The sequence below is a fragment of the Juglans regia genome, chromosome 1 (genome assembly GCF_001411555.2).
Source record: "Juglans regia cultivar Chandler chromosome 1, Walnut 2.0, whole genome shotgun sequence".
In the NCBI taxonomy this organism is placed as follows: Eukaryota; Viridiplantae; Streptophyta; class Magnoliopsida; order Fagales; family Juglandaceae; genus Juglans; species Juglans regia.
Genome location: NC_049901.1, coordinates 8076250 through 8083518, shown reverse-complemented (window position 1 = coordinate 8083518; position 7269 = coordinate 8076250).

The window sequence follows — 7269 nt, the reverse complement described above, 5'->3', positions numbered from 1 at the left end:
ACAATAATGTTAGCTGAGCCTGAAAGTGTTTGGATCTCGGTAAAATTTGTGGATTTGAATGTTGAAATGAGTTGAATTGAGTTGAGATGATAAAATATTATTATAATAATATTATTTATTATTATTATTATTTTAAAATTTTTAAAAAATTGAATTATTTATTATATTTTATATTAAAATTTAAAAAAATTATAATAATGAATTAAAATGAATTGAAATAAACTGAACTTCCAAACGAAATTTGTGTAATAAATTATGCACGACAGACAGACAGATCACAGGACATCGCAAGACTTGATAATTTATTTAGCCTGAGAAATAGACAGACACGCACACTTCTTAGCTGGCCCTTCACTGGCCTTTTCGTGTGGGATTATTGTCCAATTTGATTGCTACTAAGTATGGGGATGTACAATACTCAACTTGAGTTGTAAAATAATAAAAATTTTAATTACAGTTATTTTTACTTATTTTTTATACATTCTATTAATATAATTAATTATATTATTTTTTTTAAATAAATAAATTAATAAAATATATAAAAAATATGTAAAAATAACTATATATAACAAAATTCAAAAAATAATACTTAAATTTTCCAACAACATTTCAAGAAAGGAAAATATAAGAAAAAAATATAACTATTTACTGTTCATTTATTTCCAAGAAGGGAAATAAAGTACTCCACTTTGTGTTTTGTTTTTGGACCATAAATGGGTGTGTATTGAATTCATGTAAATGATCTGAAAGTTTTGGTTAATGCGAGATTAGCCTAGCTTTGAATTCATGTAAACGTGTCTCTTTGTGCTTTGTTTTTGGATCAAAACTACTTAATTTCAATCCTTTTTAGGTGGTGCGATTAGCCTAGCTTAGCTTCTTCTCATTTCGGCTCTTTCCCGGCTCCTGTACCTTTCTTAAAGTACTTTGATTGATAGGTAAAAATGGCTTCTTTCGAGTGTTTCAATATCAAACCCAGAATGCCTACACATTCTCAATAATTAAGGTGAAATTTAATCATACACCTTTCTCTCTCTCTCTCTCTCTCTTTTTTTTTTTTGGTTCTCTTTGATTGTATATAAATATTCAACGCATTATATATCTTGATTTGACGGTAGCAAAGCTACTTGCCTTTATCACATGGTCTAACAAAGGAAGAAAACTACTGGCAACTGCACTTTTCTCTGCATTATTAAATTAATAATAAAAGGTGGTGAAACTATAAGATTTTATATGTGAGAACACAGATCGTTTCAGCCTTACAAGTGGATCACTTCAAAACCATACAGCAAAATCTTTTAGTAGAGCTAAATGATATTTGTAATTTTAGAATATTTAAGTTTCGTATGATTTTTTTTTAAAAAAAATTAAAATTTATAAAAAAAAAAAATATTTTTTTAATTGTGAATTTTATTTTTTTAAAAACAAATGTGTAAGACTACTGTATTTAATATTAATAGATAGTTAACAGGTTAAAGTACAGAGAGATGGAACTATTTTTTGTGTCCTTTGCTTCTGTAGACCACAAAAATCTTTCTCAATGGATCTTTGGGCGCGCTATCCAATTGATTTCCTTTTCTTGATATTTCCCAAAAAGACACTCTCCATGAAAATGATGTCATTTCTAGGATAATCTCGAAGATCTTTTTGAGTAGGCAATAATTTTAGGGTCAAAAACGTAAATTGATTGTAATTGCGATTAGCAATTTTGTTTGGTCATCCAGACAGGGACGTGACAGCCTTTTTGGTATAACAACCAAAAACAAAAAGCCCATCAGCCCTTTAAAACGAGCAAACCCAATTCCCATTTTTATATCCAAAGGAGGTTTTTTTTTTTACAATAAAAAGCCGGAACGGGTGACTACATAAAGAAAAATTCTTGTTGCAACCGACTGGGGGAATTCCTGCGTAACCGGCGTCCACTTAGAAAAATAAAATTATACGTTTCATATACACAAAAGTTCCAAACGACTGCGTTCCATCATTTCTACCCTCCCTCCCGAAGAACTGCACCCATCGTCCTCCTACATAAGAACACCAATGACCTTGGTTCAAGATTAAGAACCAGAAACTGAAGAAATTCCATTAAAAAAAAACCAAGGAAATGAAGAAACCCCAAAACCCAGAAAACGAAGAAACCCAAAAAAAAAAATGAAGAAACACCAAACCCAGGAAATGAAGAAACCATTAAAAAAAAAAAAAAACTGGAACCTGCACTTACAAGATAAAAACGAAAGGAAACAAGGCAATTTCGGGTGGATGTGGGAAAGAAAAATCGGGCTTAAAGATGGGAGATTCAGCCGAGAAGCAATAGATGTGGTCGGGTGGAGAGGACAACTTTGTATGGTCAACGTGTGTTCCAGAGTTTTTTTTTTTTTTTTGGTTGAATTTTGGACTCGAACAATGAGTTTCAATCGGTTTGAGTAGACTTTTCAATTTTGTTTTAGTTTCTGACAGATGCTGGCATAATGGTTACGCAATAGTTCCGCACGCCGGTTGTACATAGCAACTCTCTTTATAAGATTGTCACTTAGTCCATAAAGATAGTATATAAAAATGATTGTCACTTAGTCTATAAAGATAGTATATAAAAATAAATCTATAAACTAACATAATTTCATATAATATGTTAAATCTTTTTTATAATAAATATAATTTTACAATCTAATATATTATATTAAATTATGTCAATATGTAAATTTACCTTTATGATATTTGTTTATAGTTAAAATATTTTTCTTCATTAATACAAAGCAGATTATTTTTTTTTTTAAATAAAAATTTATATTCCAATCTTGCTTCAAGACAACACCTAGCAGCAACATCTCTTTGCGGTTTAGGATATCCTCTTAACCTTAATGGTTGTAATTAAGAGTGTAACCGGTCCGGTCCGGTCCGGTCCGGTCCGGTCTGATTTTGGATAAAATTTAGGACCGAATTGGTATGTACAGGTTTTGTATTTTTCAAAACCGATTACGCACTGGTTACCTTCCTAAATCGGTACTTCCAGTTTCTGGTCCGGTCTGATCCGATTTTTCAGTTTTTTTAAAATGTAAATTTTACAATTTGTCATTAAAAATTTGTTTATAAAAAAAAAAAAATTGATTTAAAAAAAAACTATTTTATACTTTTATTAATATATTAGACTATATAATAGTATTAATATTAGACTATTGGTATAGTTATAAGTTATATATTAGTATTAGTTATAAACTTTTAGTGATTTAGTATTAACATTTTATGTAATAATTTATAAATTATAATAAGAAATTATTTCATATATGAATATATATGTTATATATAAAATTTCACATAAAAATTTATAATTATACATTATATATAAAACTTATATATATTAATATTTAATATATATAAAATATTTTGTATAAAACTTATATATAAAAATATTATTTTTTATTTTTTATTTTTTTTAATCAATCGGTCCGGTCTAGTCCAAAAAATCTCGAAACCGGAACCGGCCGGTTTTTACGTTTTAAAAACCGGTTCCGGACCGGACCTGTTCAAAACCGATAAAATTGGTCCGGTTCGATTTTCCGATTTGAGTTTACACCCCTAATCGTAATCTTACCTTGGGTCATCATATCAGTACCTGTTTACTTTATTGCAACTAATATGATCACAAGAAGTTCTGTAAAGGAAGGATGCATACATAATGTATTGAATGTTTCGTGTTGCTTCAAGTTTTGCATCTATGGTTTTTCTTTTGCCATAATCTCTATTTTTCTTGATACCAACCATCTCCACTTAAAATGTATTGTGCACATATTCAAAAGTACACATGATAATTTTAGGTATTATATTATTAAAAATAACTATTCTTGTACATTCAAACAATACTCAACAAATTTATAAAATAGTAATGTTTGGTATAAGTTTTAAGTGCATAGATCTCGTATAAATTCTTTATTAAAAATAATAATAATTTTGTTATACTTTTTCACTATAAAGTCCGTTTTTTTTTTATAAAATATTTATGCCACATTTGTATATTTAAAACTTTAATAAATTATTAATATTTATAAAATGAATAAAGAAGTTCTTTCAATACAATATGAAGTATAACTTTTTTTTTTATTTTTATCCGTTTGGATAGTGCTTCAAAGAGTCAGAAGTTACTCAATTAAGCATCAAATATAGGAGGATAAAGAAGTTAATGTCTTTTGGATTAAATGATATAAATGAAATGATATGATTACAATATATAATTAGCATTACTCTTTCACAAATTACTGCTAAGATTTTTATAATGTGATATCGACAAAGCATCCGTACGTGAAAGCCTGTGAAAATTCCGTCTAAAACATCCATGAATGTTGCATTGTTTGTTCATTTATTCATCGGACGATTACAGTTCAAAGTTGGCAGAAGATTCCTCATCGCTGCATTCCTCGATCCAGAGCATCTTCTGTTTTACATTTATTTCTTTACAAAATTCTACAACTAAAAAACAGACTCTGAATTTAAGGAAAATCCGTTCCCGCGCGTTGTGCAAAGCACGTGGAAGATCGTCCTCGCTAACCTCTAACGGCAAACTTGATGCAACTTCTGTTCGTCGTCATTCGTAAATGCGTTACTATGGTGGGCACACGCGCGTGGCTGTAACACTGACTGTGAAAATCTAATCAAGTAGGGTCGGCTACATACGGAAACTGTTAGGTTGTTGCTTCAGTAATCTAATCCCAGGTGCCAACATTTCTGTAAAGTACTTTTCCAGTATATCTAAGCTGTGCCCAAAAAGCATGGAAGTGGAGAGAATCTGGAAAATGTGAAAAAATAAATAAATCAAAGAATAATATAAAAAATACCCATTTCTTTCACATCCCAGAAAATAAATGTAAATACTTATATAAAAAAAAAATGTAAATAATTAAATGGGGAAGAAATGATTGCACCACAGCCATTAGCAATTAGGTGAAGCAAAGCGCATAGAATAATGGCAGACCGCAAGTTGACAAATCGAGACGTCATTTTTGTTGCTGTTATTTTTGGAGAGGTGTCATATGGTGTTGTGGCTTTTGTGTAGAGAGGATCTTCTATATGGGCTGCGGGATCTCCATATACTCTTATCAGATTATGGCCCATCAGATCTGAATTCCTGAATATTCTTTTCTCTGGGTATATATGATCTAAGCTTCTTCAATGTCTGTACAGAGATTGTCTTATTGGCTCCATGAGTTGGTTTCTTTTGTCTGTTGGTTCACGGGCTTCCTGGGTTATTCTGGTTTGTGGCTACTTTGCGTTGGTGCCAATGGTGTATAAACCATTCCTACTTTTTGCATTTGAAAACTGTGAATTTGGTTCCATTCTTATTTCTTAGGTTCCTTGGTTTGTAAGTTGATTAGTGCTTTTTCTTGAGTTGCTTGCAGAAATGGGAACAGAAGCGCAGTCTAAAATGTATCTGCAAGGATGTTATCCCCTGAAGGATTTAGAATTTAGATAACAATGCTGGCAAAGGAACCTACGAACAGAAAACATTGAGAAGTGGGCAGTACCAGGAATATTCTTGACAAGACCAGACATGCATAGATATGAGGAATACGAGAAGGAACTAATGAGACAAACTATATTAAAGCATGAAACCATATTCAGGCATCAGGTATGCCATTTTTGAAACCCTTTTTTGGGGGAGGGGCCGAATATATATAACCCCTCAAACTACTACACAATCGCAATCACTCCTGGAACTATTAATTTTGACAATCAATTCTGCCTCCCAAAAACTACCAAAAATTGCAATATGCCCCCCCTTATGTTAAAAAGTTGACAAAAACACGCTTCCCTAAAATTTAAAAAACTCAATAAATTGAAAAAATATATAAATAAAATGTAAATATATTTTTTCTTTTGGGTTACTCTTTTGTCACTTTTTTATGGAATATGGTTATATTGTTTTTTATAAAATTACTAGGGGCAGTTTAGACTTTTTGAAAGGAAAAGGTGGTACATTGCAAGGTTTTGGTAGTTTAGGGAGTTGATTGCCAAAAATGATAGTTTAGGGAATGATTGCAAATAGTGTGGTAGTTTGAGGGGGTTTTATGTATTTTCCTCCTTTTATTTTGAGCTATGAAACTTGACCTGTGATTACTTATAAAAAAGAAATGAAACTTGACTTGTGATTACTCATAAAAAAGAACTGAAATTTGACATGTGATTCTTTTTGACTAAAGTCAAATATTTGTATCCGTGCAATATTGTTATATATGAACTTATATGTGTGTGACTTTGTCATCTAGCTCCATGAACTCCATCGGCTTTACAAAATACAAATGGACTTGATGAATCATATCAGAAGCAAGGAACCACACAAATATCTGATGTTAGCTGGGACATTACAATCGTCAAATGTATTTCTGTCTGAAGATGAGAAGAAGAGGTGGCATATGTCCACCTTGTCCTTGATGGATTCTTGTTATGGTAGACCATGCACACTGGGTATGCATACCTTCCAATCTCATTTTAATTCTGTGAAAGGGACAATCATGCAATCCAATTTTGGTCCTACCCAAAGCATAGTAAAGTGGAAGGACCACAAACCTCTGGAACCAAAATCTAGCAAGCTTCAGAGAAGGTTTTTTAACCTGGAAGTTCCAGCTGATGAATTCATCAGCAATGATGTGGAACCGCAAGGAGTTTCTGAATTTTCAGAAGTGCATGATCATCCTTCTAACAGGGTTAATGGGATTGCTTTTAAGAGGGATGGAAATTTATCTATTTGCGTTGGGGTGAGTACTGGCTATAATACTGATGCTTCTAGATCCAATATGCATTTGAGGGAAACTCCTCGAGTGGATCTGAATGAAATAACTCGGGAGGAGGAAGCATCTGCTTCAGCTATTACAGGCCATAAAACCAACTCCAAAGAGTAGATGAATTCATCTGCAAGTGCATATTCGGGCTTCCAATTGTTGGCAAAGGAATTTTCTCAAAATCTGCGTAATGGAAGGGATAGAGCAGTTAGCCATTTGCATTGTGGGAATGAATGTCAGCAACAAGATCAGTTATCTTCTCCTTTTGAAGCTGGTAAGAGCTTATATACTGACATTGCTTTGAATTCGCTTCTTGTTGTATTTGAGCAGAAATCTTTGCTAAAGATCTGACTTTATAATATATATTTCACCACATGTACGACAGTACAAGCTTCTTAATCCTTTTCAAATTATCAAATACATGTAATACCCTATTTTTCATTTGAACTGATAACATAGGAACTATCTGGTTTTCTCCATCTTCATAACAACAATGCCGATGGCA